The sequence below is a fragment of the Lissotriton vulgaris genome, chromosome 2_1 (genome assembly GCF_964263255.1).
Source record: "Lissotriton vulgaris chromosome 2_1, aLisVul1.2, whole genome shotgun sequence".
Classification (NCBI taxonomy): Eukaryota; Metazoa; Chordata; class Amphibia; order Caudata; family Salamandridae; genus Lissotriton; species Lissotriton vulgaris.
This window is the reverse complement of record NC_141687.1, coordinates 212,474,314-212,494,207: the sequence shown is the minus strand read 5'-3', so window position 1 is coordinate 212,494,207 and position 19,894 is coordinate 212,474,314. Positions and strand designations below refer to the sequence as shown.

At 46.8% G+C, this 19,894-nt stretch overlaps 1 protein-coding gene across 2 annotated transcripts in view; it reads left to right on the top strand.

Moving 5' to 3' along the window:
• The window catches only part of LOC147729857 (transmembrane protease serine 11D-like), a 437,959-nt gene that overhangs the window by 394,675 nt on the left and 23,390 nt on the right, over positions 1-19,894 (top strand). The window lies entirely within an intron of this gene.

Here is a 19,894-nt window from a genome sequence, read left to right as displayed (position 1 = left end):
GCTCCGATAATAAACACCTCCTTCAGATAAAGAGAATTAGGAGAGCCCGTTCAGGTGGCAGGAGATTTTCTATCCATACTGCACTCGCCTGGAACTCCCTCCCACTCTCACTATGCTCTGAACCAAACCTGCTCAGGTTCCGGAAACATCTGAAAACTTATCTATTTCCAGAATAATTCCAGATCTGTTCTGCTTTACACAGGCAGCTTGCTCTGATTCTCTATAAGCGCTGGGATGCCTCTTGGTAACCGTGCGCGGTACAAAATTCGTTAATAATAATAATAATAATAATTCCAATGCGCAGAGCCTATCAGGGATATAGGAACTACACTACAATATGTGCCAATAAAGACTCACAAATCTTTTATAACAGTTTGAGCGTCAGCCGAGCGCTTAGGCAACATCCAAAGGAACGTAGAACACGAATCCACTGCGACCATGATATATTTATAGTTACCATCGCTTTGTAAGGGGCCGCAGTGGTCCAGGTAAACACACGCTAATGGTTTATCTGAGATTAATAGGGGCGTCTGCGCAGGACATTTCATAGGTTTGTTTCCTAATGCCTGGCCACCAGTACCTCTGTTTTAATAACGTTACTGTGGCGGAAACACCTGCATGAGCAGAGGCGAACCCTTCATGTACTGCTAGGATTAGTTCTACTCTATGTTCCATGTTTGGAATTACCTTATCCCCCACTCCAAGGATTCGAGCAAACGGAACATTATTTGTATCAGTTATGTATGAGTACTTGAGTTAATACCCTTTAGGTACCGCTGCCATTGACAGCTAGTATTATCTCATTGTCTATTTTTGTTTTTGAACGAGTGATTGCAGCTAGGGAAGCCAGTTGCACAGGCCCCTTCGCAGCTTCATCAGCCAATGAATTCCCTTCAATGTAAACGCCAAAAACGTTGATGACTCAGCGTATGTATCACGTGAGTGTTTTGTAGTCCGTTTCGCAACTGAATTACTTGCTCCCTAAGCGTTTTATATTTGATTGCGCCACCTTTTGCATCTTTGAAACCGTTTTGCAGCCAATTCTGTAAATATTCATTATTGGATTGTACAGAATAGAAAGAATGGCACACAATGAATGTGCGGAATTGCGATCCGTATTTTCAAGTGCCATGATGAATGCTTGTAGTTCAGCTCGCGTTTTAGTGACCATACGTCTAAATTTGCCATCGCGCATACGACCTTTAACGATCATGCATGCTGCACTATAAGCTTGCTTACCTCCCATAGCGGGTTGTGCAGATCCATCAGTATAAATTATACATTCATAGTCTTCTAGAGGGAGAATTTCAGTAGGCAGAGGACATTCTTGTTCATATTGCAAGAATGCTTGTAGTTTTAAGTAAGGATCAAAAACTTATTCAACATCAGTTGCAGCAAGAGAATTAACCCATTGTATCCATCTTGGATGTAAAGCTTTAGCATTTGGAATGCTTGCTTTTGTCACTGCCTCTACAGCTGGTACAGGAGTTACGACCTTTTTGCGTTTCCCCTGTGCTAGGGCTCTTTCTTTTGCTACAGCTGTTTGAACTGCTGTCAGAATTTTTTCTGTAGAGTGAATTTCATTTCTGCTTGTGTGTACTAATGTGATTTGTATGAGATTGGTACTTTTTCACCTTCGTTAAAAGTTAAGTAGGTAAATCCGCATTGACCCGAAATGATTCGGATCACTAAGTTGCGTATGTTTATGTGGTAAATACAGATGATGCTGGAAGCAGGTAGAAGCTTGAAAATAGCAAGTTTATTCGCAGCACAGGATAAACAGCACAACACCATCTGGCCAAGTACCAACTGACCAAACCAGGTGTTCTTAACAAGAACCATTGCATTAGGAACATACTTAAAGTTCTAAGAACTAGACAGAGAAAACAGACTAACACAAAAAGCTATTTACAACATATCTCCCTCCCTTGAACCTATAAACAAAAATTGCAAACAAAAGCGGTTATTGAACATAATCACTGAGATAAGCAGGCGGATGCCAAAATCTAACATTTCTAGAGGAAATCGCATTTGCAGAAATAGATTCATTAGAAAGCATAGGAGTAGAAGAAGAGACAGAATCACCAGAGCACGAAGGTATAGAAGTAAGCATGTCAGGAGAAGAAAGAGAAGAAGAAGAAGAAGAATCACCACTACCTACCTCCAACCCTACACAGGTTTGAGAACAAGAATTACAATCATACTGGGCAGAAAACATGTAACCACTACCAGAAGAAACCACTACCAGAAGGGGAAAAAATTTTCAGAGCAGTCTTCACATCTACCTCACCCAACCTCTTGTATAAAGCCACCCTTCTGAAGTTCCACCACTCACCATTATCAAGAAGAACAGAGTGAGGACAAACACGCTTAACCGAAAAAGGACCTCTGAACTTCGAGACACCCTTCGAAAATCTCCCCGGCTTGACTTTGACCAAATCCCCCACATAAATTGATGAAGAAGAGCCAACCCTAGGCTTCACCGGGGAAACTTTATCTTGATTTCTTAACCAAGAAGGTGTTAATTTAGATGCAGGTGGGCGACCCCGCATCAATTCAAAAGGAGACTTACAATCACTTTTATGGGGAGTTGAACGATAGACCCAAACGAGCTCCTGAACCTTATCGTTGGAAAAGCAACCAAACTCAACAGACATCTGAATAATTCCCTTAATCAATCTATTGACCCTCTCACACATTCCATTACTTTGTGGATTATATAAACTGGTTCTGTGATGACGAATCCCACACTCTTTTAAAAAAGAAACCATTTTCACAGAAGTTAGTTGTGTGCCATTGTCCGTTATTAATACAGAGGGAAAACCCTCATTCAAAAACACACTTTTCAAAAAACAAATAGTAGAGTCTGTATTGATTTCTTTAACAAACTGAACCGTGAGCCACTTAGAAAAACAATCAACAATCACGATGGCAAAGCGCTGACTGAAAGGCAACTCATTCATGGGTCCAATAAAATCTAGACAAACTGTGTGCCAAGGGAAATTCTCAAAATAAATATTGCACCAACACTGCACAACTACTGAAAGTAGCAAGTTTATTCGCAGCACAGGATAAACAGCACAACACCATCTGGCCAAGTACCAACTGACCAAACCAGGTGTTCTTAACAAGAACCATTGCATTAGGAACATACTTAAAGTTCTAAGAACTAGACAGAGAAAACAGACTAACACAAAAAGCTATTTACAACAGTTTACCCGTGTTTGTAAATGTTTTGTTGCTAACATGAAAGGGTAGAGAGGCCTTCAAGGGATATATTTCATAGGAAAGATGAGTTATTCAATATACTTGGGATAAAGTTAAATACCCAGTGAATCAATCAAATGATGTAATGCATACAATCAGTTTTGGAAAACACATACAGACATCTAGACATAAAAGCAACAAAGCAACAAAAGACAAGGGTGTATCAAAAAAAGGAATTTTATCAAGGATTTCATTAGGTCAGCAGTAAATCAAAAAAGCAGGTCAGGAAATGCTGATTAGAAAAGCATAGTGGCAAATAATCAATAATGCAGCAAAACCTAAAAAAGACATCTATCTCAAAAACAAGAAGTGAGTCAAACACTGTAGAGATAAGATGTAGGTCGACGTTTCGGTCTCTCTACAACATAATTATCGAGACCATCTTCAGGACTGTAGTCATAAAAACACTGCTGTAAGCTGTGCTGTAATCTAGTTTAAATGGGTTACCACAATGTTGGTCTCAATTTGAAATTGCGCGTAGGACACCAAACAGATGCCTGAAAGGCACGGCTCAAAGATGATTCGATTCTGGATGACAGGTGACTCAGCAAATGAAGTCTCTATAACATGGAAGGTGTGGACCATGGATCCTTTTTTAGCGTTTAAAATATGTGCACATCAAAATGCAATCTCGTTAGTAGACGCAAATGTCCAGTTGTAATTATTTGGCGATTTATCAGTCTCTTTGCGTGGTTTTCTGAAATTCGGAACACACGGGTCAAAATATATTCGACAGGAAACACGGGAAAGCCTAACTCGGCTTTCCCGTGTTTCCTGTCGAATATATTTTGACCCGTGTGTTCCGAATTTCAGAAAACCACGCAAAGAGACTGATAAATCGCCAAATAATTACAACTGGACATTTGCGTCTACTAACGAGATTGCATTTTGATGTGCACATATTTTAAACGCTAAAAAAGGATCCATGGTCCACACCTTCCATGTTATAGAGACTTCATTTGCTGAGTCACCTGTCATCCAGAATCGAATCATCTTTGAGCCGTGCCTTTCAGGCATCTGTTTGGTGTCCTACGCGCAATTTCAAATTGAGACCAACATTGTGGTAACCCATTTAAACTAGATTACAGCACAGCTTACAGCAGTGTTTTTATGACTACAGTCCTGAAGATGGTCTCGATAATTATGTTGTAGAGAGACCGAAACGTCGACCTACATCTTATCTCTACAGTGTTTGACTCACTTCTTGTTTTTGAGATAGATGTCTTTTTTAGGTTTTGCTGCATTATTGATTATTTGCCACTATGCTTTTCTAATCAGCATTTCCTGACCTGCTTTTTTGATTTACTGCTGACCTAATGAAATCCTTGATAAAATTCCTTTTTTTGATACACCCTTGTCTTTTGTTGCTTTGTTGCTTTTATGTCTAGATGTCTGTATGTGTTTTCCAAAACTGATTGTATGCATTACATCATTTGATTGATTCACTGGGTATTTAACTTTATCCCAAGTATATTGAATAACTCATCTTTCCTATGAAATATATCCCTTGAAGGCCTCTCTACCCTTTCATTTAATTACCCAAGCCCTCAAGGGTCTAACTGGGTTCCTCACCCCCTGCTAACCAATTGTTGCTAACATGTCAGTTTGTAGTGGAAGCAAAATTTCTGTGTGTGTTTTGTGTCCAATTTATTGTTTTAAAATCAGGTTTGATTAATACGTAGAGAGGTTTAACCCTTTCTGCGTAGTTTAGAATGTAAGTTTTTCCAAAATTCAGGAAACCTAGAATCGACTAAGTTTTTCTGCGTTTTTGGAACTTGAAGCAGCGCACACTTTTCTAAAAAGTTAGCGGTCAGGTTTTTGCCTTCACTTGATAGTTCATATCCTAGAAAAAGGACGTTCAGATGGGCAATTCTCGATTTTTTAAAATTGAATCTGTACCCTTCAGAGGCGAAGCCCAGTATAATGGTGTTCACCCTGTTCAAGTGCCTATCCAGGTCATCGTCTGTCAGATAGATATCTGCAAATGTTTTGCAACAAGAGTTTAGATGGCTGTAATACAAAACGAGACGATATGTATTGTCTGGTTGGAGGGGCGTGGCCAAGAGCCGACAATGGCGGACGTGTAGTTGTGGAGCTCCGTCCCTAGCCCCATATACAAGCACTTTATCCTGGTGACCTGCAGCACCAATCACCCCGTTTTTCGACACCCGGAGTCTCAGGAGGCAAACGGCGAATACCTGCGGAGAGCCGCCTCTTCTGGACAGCGCCGGCACCCTGGCGAGCGGCGACGACCTCTGAGGCCTGCAACAGCGAGGTGAGCCGCGGACTTAATTTGCGCAGAGGCCGGGCTGTGGCGCGACCCTGGCGAGCTGAGGAGAGTCCCCGAAGGTGAGCGGGTCCACTGGGCTCGGGCGAGCTCTCCTGCCTGACGGCGGACGCGGCCCCTGCTGCCGCTGCATTGCCTCCCTCCCACCCGACAAGACCGAGGGGCCGACCCTGACCTGCCTGCCCTGATCGCGGCCCTGGGACTCCGGAACCGCCTTCGCGCCCGCCCGCGCGGGAGGGAGGCGACCGTGCCCGCCCGGACACCGGTGACAGGAGGGGGGCCCGGGGGCAGGAGGAACAGAGGACGCTGGTGCCTGGGGACTGTGGCCGATACCTCAACACACCGGCAGCTCACTGCGGCCTCCCACCAGGGCAGTGCCATAGCCGCCATTTGCCTTCACCCTGCCATCACCCTGGGCCCCCGGGCAGTCAGCGCGGAACCCTGCACTATGGAGGCATGACGACGACGGTGCCGCAGCCCTCGAGTCACCCCATCCCACCACCACGGCCCCTGCACCCACAGCACGGAGGGGGAGGCCCCTAGGCACCGCCGTGGAGCACCACTACATAAGGCTCCTACAGTGGACCGCAGGCTGCAAGGTACCTTTTGCTAGACAGGTACAAAGCACCTTCCCTTCTGCTACCCGCTGACGGGTCCCCACTAGCGACCCAACACCCGCACCCGCCACACCACAGAGGCCGGAGCTGCGAATAGGAGGTGGATCTTCCATGGAGCACGGCAGCACGCACAGCTGTCGCTTCAAGGCTGTTGGCCTTGCATCGCCCTGGGATATATCACCATCACGCCTACCTCCTAGAACACCACGGGTGCCTGCGCAGACGTCCTGCAGACATCCTTTTCATCAGAGCGGGCGAACCGGGAGCGGTGAGCGCGCCTACTTCCACGCCACCCTGTACACCAGATCGATGGGGAAACACAGGGGCAAGACCCAGGGCCACAACGCACCCTCAGATATGCAATCCACCGGCTCTGAGGACCCTCTCGCCTCATCTAATGCAGACATTATCCCGCCGACCGGTAAAGGCTCGCAGGACGCCAAACTGGATCTCATTCTTAATGAAATACGGGCCACACGGGAGGCGCTGGAAACACGTATAGACAGCATGGCGACGGGCCTCTCATTACTCCGAGCCGACCATAACAAACTTGCGGAAAGGGTGTCGGAACAGAAAATCGCGCTGAATGACCTCATACCTCAACAGACGGAACACTCTGCGAAGCTGGAAGGTGTGGAAAAGCAACTCAAGCAGCTGTGGGACAGGGTGGATGATGCGGAAGGGCGGGCGCGCCGCAACAACGTCCGCATCCTAGGCGTGCCGGAACGCAGCGAGGGGAGGAACCCTACCGAATTTGTGGAAAACTGGATCAGGAAGATGGTGGGTCCGGAAGATCTCACGGCGCTATATAGCGTAGAGCGAGCGCATAGGATACCATCAAGACCTCCACAACCAGGGGCACCTCCGCGCCCCTTAATCGCGCGCCTCCTCCACTATAAAGACCGTGACACAGTGCTGAGAGTGGCACGAGAAAAGGCGCCGATCCGATATGAAGACAAGAACATCTCCATATATCCTGACTTCACGCCCACAGTACAACGGGCGAGGTCCACCTTCATGGGGGTGAAGCGCAAGTTACGGGAGAGAGACCTGAAATACGCCCTCCTGTTCCCCGCACGCCTCAAGATTATACACGGGAACAAATCCTACTTCTTTGACTCGCCAGAGGAGGCGGAGGAGTGGATGGAGGTGACACTAACGCCGCCGACCTCCCAGGACCCCTTCGAAGACCCCGGGAACGGCAGACAGCGGAACACCTCGGGACAGAGTCGCCCCACTTCCAAAGCTGGACGAGCCACCGCATCACGCTCACCTCCGAGGGGACAGGCTGCAGCGGACCCACTGACAGCTCGATCGTCGGTGGTGCAACTGACGGAGAAGGCCCTCGCCGCTCATGACGCGGACACAGCCAGGGACCAGACCAGCGACTCTGATACACACACCGAAGTGTCCGGGTCGGCGGACAGCCTACAACTGTTCCCCAGGATCACGGCGCAGGCAGCAGAGGACCTTTAGAGACAGCGGCTCGCACTATGGATGAAGCCCGGGTGGTAATGTATGAACAGTGTCTCTCCTTATACAATGGGGGGTTGTTAGCAGGCTACATTACAGGGGGCTGCCGTACCATCGCAAGCCAGTACAAGTCGGGCACGAGTGGCCCACTTCCCCCATCGGATGCACTTGGAACTGTTTAAACTCTGCCCACGTTGGGCACTTTGGTTTGGATCCCGAGCCCGTTGGCACGGGGACCTCGATGTTCAGGGGCTAACTGTTTGCATGACACTCTTATCCTACAGCACGAAGTACTTGGCATGGTCACTCACGGTCCCATCATGGCCGTACTACAAGCTAAGTCATGGGGCCGCTTAATGTTTATAACTTGTGCACCTGGAACGTGCGGGGCATGGGCTCGGTCCACAAGAGGCACAGGATACTGGCCCAGCTCAATCGCCGGGGAATGATGATAGCCTGCCTGCAGGAAACACACCTGAACTGCACTGAAAGCACGAAGCTGCGGAAGAAATGGAAGGGTCAACTCTTTGCCACGTCCTACTCGGCATTCTCTAGGGGGGCCGCTATCTGGCTCCGTAACTCTGTTCCCTTTAAGCTGCTTGAGCAGAGACTTGACAAGGAGGGCAGATATGTGTTTGTGAAGGGCCTGTTGGATGGGGTTACCGTTGTCTTGGGCTGTGTGTATTCACCAAATTCAGGCCAATTAGATTTCCTAGTAGAAGTCAATAGGGTACTTGCAGATTGGGCAGACCACCAATGGGTGATTGGAGGGGATTTCAACGCTGTTTTAGATATTGCACTCGACAGGTCCCACCCCCCACTACATGCCACCGAAAGCAGAAGGCAGGCGGACGCACTAGCGCACTGGGCGGTGGGTTGGGATTTGGCGGATGCATGGCGTAGCATACACCCTCTGGATAGGGAATATACCTTCTTCTCCCCACCGCACCAACTGCACACCAGAATTGACCGCATATTCTGCTCTCGCTCCCTACTAGGGTCAGTCGTCCAAGCCCAGCATTTGGGGAAGACCCTTTCGGATCATAATCCTGTTGAGCTCTCCTGGCAATGGGGCCGGGTGCTGGCCCCTATCCCGACTTGGAGATTACCCACGGAACTGCTTGAAGACTCGGTCTTCAGGTCATCCATGACGGACGCTGTTGAGGCCTACTTTACCACAAACACTAACACCGCCAGCTCTAGGAGAATAGAGTGGGACGCCTTCAAGGTCTGCATCAGGGGAGAAGCAATGGCCTCCAGGGTGGGCAGGAGGAGGGAGGTGATTGGTGATCTAAAGGAAGTGGAAGATAAACTGGCAATGCTAGAAAGCGAGGCTGCGGGCACGAACACACACTTCACCCCATTGCAAGAGGCGCACATTAAACACGCTGAGCTGCTGGAAGATTTGAGATTACTAGATTACAGGGAGTACACTAACAGACAGCACACACAGGCAGATAGGTCAGACAGGCAGATAGGTCAGGCCCCCTACTAGCTCGTATTATACGCGACTCCCCAATGAACCATCCGATTTTAGAAATACTCGATCAGGACGGTGTACTGGCCTCGACCCAAATAGGGATAAATACCGCATTCCGGGACTATTACACTACACTCTATGGCCCCCACCAATGTCTCCCAGAGGCTGCGCTAGAAGACTTTATGAGGGGATTAATCCTGCCCCGACTCACCACTAGGCAATGTGAGGACCTGAAGCGACCTATTACTATCGCGGAGATTAGGCAGGCCATACGCGCCCTCCCGAGGAGCAAAGCCCCTGGAACGGATGGCCTACCGGCTGAGTTCTACGCTACGTTCATAGACCTTCTAGCCCCACGCCTACACGCTGTCTACCTGGAAGCACTACGGACGGCCATGCTACCGCAGCCCTCTCTACAAGCCTTAATAACCTCTCTCTTAAAACCGGGTAAAGATGGCATGCACCTAGATAACTACAGGCCGTTGTCCCTCCTTAACACCGATTCCAAAATTCTAAGTAAGGTATTAGCAATGCGCCTGGCACAGTACATCCCGCACCTGGTGCACCCCGACCAATGCGGGTTTGTGCCGGGAAGGAGCACGGCCATGAACCTTAGAAGGCTCGCCCAACTGATGCTGCGAGACCCGGCGGACTTGGGCTCTGAAGGCTGCATCTCGTTGGACCTGAGGCAGGCTTTTGATTCCCTCAGATGGGATTTCATGTTTGCTGCGCTCGAGAAGTTTGGGATTCCGCCAGAATATATTGCATGGGTCACATTACTCTACACCCGCCCTACGGCCCGGGTGCGCACGTCCAAATACATCTCTGGGCCAGTGGCCATAGCCAGGGGCACCAGACAGGGATGCCCGCTCTCCCCACTCCTATTCATCCTGGCCCTTGAACCGCTACTCTGTAAACTCAGGACGGAGGCTCCCCGCTGCGGCATTCGAAGGGGCGCGACTACCCATATGGTGTCCGCCTATGCCGATGACATTATCCTATATCTCCGCGATCTGAGGGGAGACCTGGCTCCTATAGCTCAGATATTCGAGAACTTCAGACACTTGTCGGGCCTCACCATAAGCGAATCCAAGTCCTACGGGTTCGCGTTTGCCGCCCCTGGCCCGCTCGCACCCCTACCCTTCGCACCGCATACCTTTCAGATGGCGGATACCACCTTCCGCTATCTCGGGATACAGATCTACAGGGATGCCGATGCCATGCTAGATGGCAACATTGGCCGTGCTATTAGAACGCTTAAATCGCAAGTTCAATTCTGGTTGTCATTGCCCCTATCGGTGGTCGGCAGAATAGCCATCTCCAAGATGGTGATGCTCCCCCGCCTCATTTACTATTTTACCAACTTGCCCTTTCTGATCCCTGCATCGACATTCAAATTGCTGGATACGCTCCTCACCGAACTCGTATGGGGCTCGGGGCGGCGGCGCATAGGCCTTGCCAAACTGCAGCTCACATCTGGAACCGGGGGCATGGGAGTGCCAGACTTCAGGGCCTACAACTTCGCATGTCAGTTGCAATGGCTAGCATACTGGCTGGCTGGTCGGAACTTACAAGAAATTGACATGACGGAGGAAGACCACTCCAGAGGGAGGATCCATGCCTTGCTCCTGCCCCACTCGGACCTACCCAGGAATACTCCACCGCTACTCCGGCTTGCTGTCCGATACTGGCGGAAGGCGTTGAAGTACACAACACCGGCGACATCCTATGCCCCTACAATCCCGCTACTAGGTATCCCGTTGGAGATGGGCCCGCTCACAACGCACGCACTCACACCTTGGCTCGATGCTGGGGTGGCAACTATAGGGGACCTCTTTGCTGAAGGGCGAATGCTGTCCTTCGGGGACTTTAGGGCTACACATGGTGTCCCCGGGGGATCCTTCCTTCTACATGCCGGCCTCCGCCATTACGCGGCCGGGAAATGGGCGCATGAGGGGGTGGAACCGCCCACGAACCCCTTACCATCGATGCTGTACCTTATGGGGACGGGGAGCCACCTGACTAAATGGCTGGCTGTTAGCATCAGAACGGGGAGAGCAATCCCGCTCCTACCTCTCAGGGTAAGGTGGGAGGGTGATGTGGGCAGACTGCTAAGGGACAAGGAATGGGAACGTATTCTCCAATTTCCCAAGAAGGTGGCCAGAAACCCCAAATTTAAGTTCATCCAGCTCATGCTCCTCCATAGGGCTTATCTAACACCTCACCACATACACGCTATGTTCCCTACTGCAGTAGACACTTGCCCCCGATGCACCGCAGATGATGCTTCACTAATCCATATGCTGTGGGACTGCCCCAAACTGGGCTACTACTGGACCACTGTCAACGAATCCCTCACAAGTGCATGTGCCCTACCACACCCGCTCACTCTGGAGTATGCGCTGCTGGGGCTGGGACCCACGGCGCGCACTAGAAGTGTGGCGACACGCTTTGCTGACATGGCCATACTGCTGGCTAAACGGGCAATTACGATGAGGTGGAAGTCACCCAAACCACCTGATCCCGAATGGTGGAGGGCGGAGGTGTCACGGTGGGGCAAAGCGGAGGGGGTGGCGCTGCAGCGCGAAGAATGTAGGGGCCTCAGGAAAACACCGATTTCACTGGATTGGTTTGCTGTATTGGGGATGTTTGAAACGGAGGGAGATGGGGAGTCTGTTGAGTCGATGCCATAGCACTGGACTGAGTCCTGCCACGCTGGGCGCACATGTGCCGCACCGCAGGTAGTGCACTAGACAATGTCACGGGATTCCCCGTGCTTTAATTACTGCTGTCCATGACTAACTATATAGAGTGCTACTGATGGGAAGAACGGACCCAAGGGTACAGCCAAGTATGATCAGACTTATAAATGTATGTGCTACGAGTGTCGGGGGGGATTTTTGCGGGTGGGGGGTGGGATTTCACCTTTTTTTTCAGGGGATCGTTTACTTGTTTAGTAATACAACAAAATACAAAATGTGTGATGATTCAGCTGGTATTATGTCAACGGGAGCACGGCTCACTCTGCTTTGAACTCTACTGTTAACTCTGTAGTGTTGCTCAAACCACTATGCTAATAAACAGATTCTCAAAAAAAAAAATGTATTGTCTGGTTTGGAAACAGAAAACAAAGGATTGTTCATTGATGAGGTGCATGTTTCAATCACCCCTTGGTATTCAAGTAGATCTAAGATATCCCTGACCTATTGTTTAGCCTCTTGCTTAACTGGGTGCTGCCTTTGTGCAGTTGGTTGATTTTTTAACTGGATTTTATGGTGAGGAGAATCCTCATCCCATCCTACATGATTTTTGTATAATGCTGGAGCTTGGGCAACTGTCCATTTCTGGGCATAAGTATTTCAAATGTATTGGAATATAATTAGAGAAGTCTGGTATAATGATGTCTTCGGCGTGTGGCCACTCCCTGACAAATTCTGGTGGCCAATCTTGTGCTGCTAGAAGTATATCATAGCCTTTAGAAAGTCGCTCCCAAAACAGTGCTTTCACTTTTCTTGGTATGTCTCCCTCAATCCGGAGAGTTATTTCATATAAACTATGTGGAGAGCTAAACCTTTTGTCTGCAGCTTCAACTTGAATGTCCTCATTCAAGTCCACTGTCTCCAGAAGTCCCTTCAGGTTCTAGCGAGCTATTGTTACTTCTGCTGCGCTGTCCAACATTGTCTGAGCCTATTCTCCGTTCTTGAGTTGTGTCCTCAAGATCCTCTGCATGTCTGATTTTTAGACCTGCTACCATCTTTTTGGTATATTGAGGTTTTGGTTTGTTTTACTGAACGTGTTGATTGTCTTTGGACTTCACGCGTTCTTCCTTGTTGTCTGACCATCCACTTCTTTTGGATGTCTGTGACGATATCTGAAAGGAACGAGAGGAATGTGTACCAGTATCTTGATACTTGTCAGGTTTTCTCAAATTATCCCTATTCCTGAGGTTGTACCTCCTTTCAGAGGGCTCCTTTTGCAGAGACCTACCTCGGGAATGAGAACGCTTCTCTTTGGAACGTTGTTTGCTATATTCCCACTTCTTTTTAGAAGATGTAGGATTATTTTTAGTAAAGACCTTTTCAGGACTTTCAGACAGTTGTGGTTTCCCACCCAAACTGTCTCTGCCTAATTTTTCATAGAATGTTTCAATTATTCTGGATAGTTCTTGTGATTGTTCTGTTAAATCAAATTCCCTTAATTTCTGGCTGATCGCCACTGATGCTGTTCTCCTTTAATATTAAATAATATTACTGATGAGACCTGGCTAAAAAATTTCAGTAATTTCATACCTAAATTTAGAGTAGGCTCTGACCCGTATTCGTTTTGAATCTATTTCAGGACGTCGGGTATTACTGCCATGGACGGAACACCATGTGTTTTAGTGTAGATTGCAGCGAAGACTGTATCCCAAGTGGTGTAGTCTTCCATATATGTTGTGATCCCCATTGGTAAACAGATTGTTAAAATTCTGTGTTTTCCATGACGGCTAGTATTAGGAATTACTGCTTCGATTTGAGTAATTTTCGGAGCTATCCAGAACGGAATTTGTTCACGTTTTGCGGGTAATTTACCCATGACTGCGTGTAAAGTCTATGGTGTAATTTTTAGTGTATTCCCCTGGTGAAAGGTTTGTTGTGGAATAACTACTGGAGGTTGGACTGTGAGAGTCCGCATGACATTTTGAACCAATTGTCTAAAAATACTGATTAACTCTTTGAGTTGAGTGAGTAATTCTACGTCTGACATGTCTTCAATGTCAGGATAAGGTGTATAGTCGGCTAAAACCGGCCATGTTGCTCCTCGTCTACCTAGTGGACCGAGCCTGGTAATGTGATTTAAATATTTTAGGGGGCCTTTAAAGGAGAGATTATGCCCCTGGTATGTGAGTGGAATTTCAGCATCGTCGAAAGAAATATATTCCTCGGGTGGATCATCTTCTTTGTAGAAGTGAAACATGTGTTACTGGATTTGATTCAGGGAATACTATCCAGGAGTAGAATACCTCTGTCTGGTGATATTCATGTGCCTCTATCACAAAAACTTGGAGAAATGATTATAGCATTCTCGTTGGTTTCTTGGAAACCTGTAAAGTTAAAAGCTGCTTCGGCTGGATCAGCCACAGCTCGACCGGTTTCGGTGCTATTGTCATTATTAGACATTGTTTAATGAAAATTGCAGAGCAAGTTTCATGGGAGCAAAGATAAGGTGCCTAATATTTTGGAACACTGTATTCTTCACCGTTGAACAAACCAAAAAGCTAATACATAGGATTTTTCGTCCTACTCAGCTATGGCGGATATTATCCCTTACCCACTCCAGACGTCTATTGGAGTATTACGAGTAAAGGGGTCTCTGAGAAAAGCATGACTGAGTTACTTCAGTATCTAGCATTAATTTAGTGCTTTACCAAACCATAGAGCGCCATGTAGTGTAGTTCCTATATCCCTGATAGGCTCTGCGCATTGGAATAATATGCACTGTAGATTTGACATAGGACTGAGATCAGTATGTCTCTATCAAGTACATTAAACTTAATTACATGTGTGTGCCAGCTAACTCAGAGATCACTAGAAATCTTCTCGAATGAACAAGAAGGTATTAGTTTCTGACAACTGCATAAACATGACAGCTTTGTTTTGGAACAATATCTTCAGAGTCGTTGAAACAATAGTTTACAGTCAGTCGTGCATGCTTCGTTTCTACAGAGTTGCACAGAAATAGAGAGACGGGCATTTCAATAAAAGGGTTTATTGAACAGTATTATTTCTCATGCAAGAGATATGAACTGCTACAATCGTGAGACAGAATGCGAAGTATAATGCGTACACAGTTAACCGTAATATAAAATAATACTGCAATAGCATGGTCTGTAGCAATGACATATATAAAAATACATATGTAAATAACACAGGCTAAAATACTCAACTGGTGCTTCTAAAATATTCCTACGCCACTGTACCCAACCTAAGTCTAGTACGAGGGAAGAAGTAGGTGCTGTTTTAGCTATAGTTTAGTTTAGTTGTGCCAAGAATTGCCAACATTTTCTCTAGGTTCTAATCAGCTCCATACCTTAGAATGAGAGAGGTTGGTATCTCTTTTCCGGGACTCGATCTCTAACACCCCGCAAGGGGAATCAGAAACACTGGGGCTGGATTCTCAGCAAGGATGGCAGCGTCTGGTCAGTGCGTCAGTTGGGGACTTGACTTCCTTCGGGACTTGCTGTGGCGAGCTGCGTCGTGCAAGTAGGTAGCCGAACCACATTGTGCTTTGCCATAGCAAGTGAAGGTATATTTATACCTTGAAGGTGTTCAGGAATGCCCATATTGACGTACAAATCGGGCATATGAACGTCATGAATAAACCCCTAAGGAATAGATGTCCATGCATAATAAAAGAGTTCTTGGAGAAATCAATATCCAGGCAAGGGGAAGTCCTAAAGGCTAAAGAGTCTGGTTTTCTAAGAACTCGTTGTGACGCAGAGGATCGGATGTGGTTGACCATGCCTGTATTTGGTTAGCATGAGCAATGCCTAAATAAGGGCTGGATTTCTATGCCTAAATAAGGGCAATGTGAATTGTACCTATATAAGGGCATGAATCGGGAAATCTATATACGGTATCTAAATCGACACACAACAACGTAAGTAGTGTAAATAGCCTATGTATAGGAGCAGACCACATTGTTCAGGATGAGTGTGCACAGGTAGTGGCCTTAATCTCTTTAGCATGTGCAAGCGGAGTGTGTAGTCCATATGCAGTTTATTGTGTAAGATGCTGAGGCAAAAAATACGAGTTCATCAGTACACACTGTCTGCTAGTGCAAACTGAATGTGAACGAGACGAGCCATGATATAATCTGCAAACCGTGGTGCAATATTTTTCACAATAGAGTTTAATCTGACTATATTTTAGCTGTCTCCCAGTCTGTCTTTAGTGAAAATCACAGTCTTCTCAGATAGCTGCTACGAGCAATCTCCGGATGATCATGGAGTAAGGCAGCCAGGCACACCCGGTCCTCCTTGATCTGTACGACGCATGTGACACTGTTTCTCACTTCATTGGGATTGAATGACTCCAACAGATTGACACCTGTCAATCAGTGATAGAAAGTCTCCAACACATTGACACCTGTCAATCACTGATAGTGATAGAAAGACTCCAACACATTGGCATCTGTCCATCATTGATAGAAACACTTCAACACATTGGCATCTGTCAATCAGTGATAGAAAGACTCAAACACATTGGCATCTGTCAATCAGCGATAGAAAGACTCCAACACATTGACATCTGTCAATTAGTGATAGAAACACTCCAACACATTGGCATCTGTCCATCATTGATAGAAACAATTCAACATATTGGCATCTATCAAGCACTGACAGAAAGACTCCAACACATTGACACATGTCAATCAGTGATAGAAAGACTCCAGCACATTGGCATCTGTCAATTAGTGATAGAAAGACTCGCACACGAGCAGGCTGCAAGACCATTGACTTGATCAGCATGATAGTGTGACAGGACAGCAGGAGTGAGATCTTGGTCGTGGAATGGGGTAGTGAAATAATCCAGTTTGGGTGTGCACAGCAGCAGGGTGTCATTTCTTTAACAGAATTAGTGCGATACCGGAACATGAGTGGCCACAGGAATGACTATGCAGAGCTCAAGACACAAGCAGAGTATAGTGCCAGGGGGATGTACAAGATGCAGCTCACATTCCTATCAGCATTCCTTCATCTGATCAACACAAGTAGTGTAAAAGTGCAAGGTGAGACAGTTCTTGAGCTCAACAATACCAGCAGTGTGGTAGAACACGGTGGATGTGCACATAAGCCGGCCACAATCTCATCACCACTAACAGTGTCGTCGAGTAAGATGGGTGTGTGCGAGAACACAGTCTGATACTTATCGGTAGTGCGAGGTTACACGCCATGATCTCATCAACTTTATCAATATGTAATCGAGGTTTCTGAACCTGGTCCAAAATACACATTAATATTTATGTGCAAAGGAATGGGAGATCGCTAAAGAGTCAAGAAAAGAACTCCTCTGTTGTGCAACATTTTAGTAAGAGCCAGGAGAGCAAGACTTTACACCTGACGTTATCACGTTGAGCACGAGGGATATGACTAAGGGAAGGGGTAGACTTTGCACCGAGGATGACCTAATGCAAGGCTGTTTGTAGATCCTTTGCATCACATGTTAAATTGTGTTGATTAGGCAGTGACACACCTCTACAAAGGAGGAGGTGTGGTCTAAGTGAATGAATTGCTGACCTCTGATCCCGGAAACGAAGTTTCCAACCCCGCCTTCAGATAGGGTGATACTGGCACATCACTTCTGGCCCAGGAGTCTGATCTTTTTTTAAGTACAAAGGGAAGAAGCAGATACATTGCTGACCAGTGACCCGGAGATCAGAGTTCTAATCCCGCCTTTCAGTAGGGTGATTATAGGCAGATCACATCCTGTCCATGGGTTTGACGTTGTAAACATGTCTGGTAGTCTGATATAAACAAGAGGAGGAAAACGCATATGTTGAGTGTATTGTCTAATGCGGACTGTCACACTAAGGGGCCGATTATGATGGCGGACGGACCTCAGTCCGTCCGCCACCATAGAGCAGGAGGGACCGTCCGCAGGGGTTGCGGCGGTCCCTCCGTGCAAATTAGGATGTGACCGCCACCCTGGCGGTCACATCCTGTATTTTTATCATTGCGGAGGGTGCTGCTTGAAGCAGCACCCGCCGCAATCATAAAAATGTAAGTTGTGCATTTGTATGCACAAAGCGGCAGGCACCTCGCGGTGCCTGCCCCTTTGTGCAGGCAAATGCAGGGGGGTACCATAGGTACCCCCCATGTGCACCCCCCACCCTCCCCTTCACCCCTGGGGGCCCGCAACGGGCCCCCAAACACAAATCCGTATGCCTTTACACGGCGGAAATGCCGCCGTGTAAAGGCATCTTTCCGCAGACATCCTAATATGGCTGGCGGTGTCTGATAGACACCGCCAGCCATGTTAAAGCTTTTCCGCCGCGGTCGGGAGGCGACCACGGCGGAAAAGCTGCGGACTGAAAAACGATCCCCCAGCCATCCTAATCTGGCGGGGGGTCTTTTTCAGTCCGCAGCGGTTTTCCCGCATCCTCCGGGCCGGCGGTGGCTTCCGCCGGCCAGAGGATGCGGGAAAACCGCAATCGTAATCAGGCCCTAAGTGTCCCGCTCTCACACACAGCCTTTGGTAGTGAGCCTCGCATGCCACACTGTCCAGCAGCCTTGTATTTTACTTCCAGTGCACTGAACTGTTCTCTGTCCAGTGCTGCAGTGCTTGCCGGAACCTCATTTATGTTGTCTTAACTGCATAAAAGAAATAAAGCATCGAGTCTTAATATACAGGTATAAGATTTGCCCTCGAAGAAAAAAAAGGTTACATTCTGATCATTTTCAAATAACCACCACTAAGCATTGTCTACAAAGACCAACGCCATCTTGGTTGTATATGGTATAAATGTAGTGTTTGTAGATCGTGAACCTGGACGAATGGCAGAGGGCGCAATCTCAGCATTGTTTCAAAGGGCGAATACTGTTAAACCAAGAGCCGCCATGTTGAATCTAGTCACATAGGTCTCCATGACCAGTGCCTATTACTGTGGAGCCGAGTATCTCAGCATGGACCAAGTCCTCAAACTGAACAACCTTCTCCAACTCCTGGTTTTCTTTAGAAATGCTTCCTTCATGTTAGAAAATCCACTAGTATGAGAATAATGTTATTTTTGATCTATTGCCAAAAAATAAAAACATGTAAATTTCACAAAGTAGATTTCTTTCAATTAAGAAATAAGTAAAAAGACCTAAAAGTGTGAACTTAGATGAAGACGCAACAGGGCACAGGGAACGTTTTTACTCTGTGCATACTGGTCTAGATTTTGTGTCTATCGGGGGTGTATGGTGTACATGGTGCATGAAAGAGAAGCACATTTAACAATACAGTTTGTGATTAAACTGGGCGAATTCAAAAACTGCATGGGATTTTACATCCCAGTTATCTTTATAAAAGGTCCTACTTTCGCAAATCACTTCACAAAAGGCGCTTCAATCTGTAAATTCACTCTAAATTGCTCATTCTAAATTAATTTGTAATATTCTCTACAGACTCGAGGTATTCAAAGGATATTAAAGAAGAAACCTCACCCAATGCTCATCGTGGCATGCTTCATCCTAGTAATCCTCTCCACACCCGAGTAGGCGAATACCACCCTGGCAGGCCAACCATGTAGGAAGTTCCTATATAATTGTTTTTCTGGACAAAATCAGGGATGCGGTGTTAAAAATATCTAGGGGTAAACCCTAAATATCTTTTTTAACGGGTACTCTTAATATGATCAGAAATAATCAATAGGAGGGTTGGTGGTGAATTACAGTGGTTCACTTATCCTATTCAATTGCCAGCAATAAATTTAGAATGAGTCGTTTAGAGTGACTTTACAGACACAATCACCCTTTTGTGCAGTGATGCTATAGGAGGTTGTGCTTGATGTTAGAACCTATTACACTCTATTTTTGTGAATATACATACTTTTACGAAGGCAACTTTAAAAAAAAGTTATGGATGAATGGTAATGTTAATAAGGTTCGGCCATTCTTCAGTGTCCATGGGGTTATAAAGGGTTTTTTCAGACTGTGATGCAGTCCTTTTTAAGGGTTAGGCTTTATGAAACCTGCAAAATAAATAAGTAAACCTATTAAGGTTCTCCATTGCTGGATCTCAATTGAGC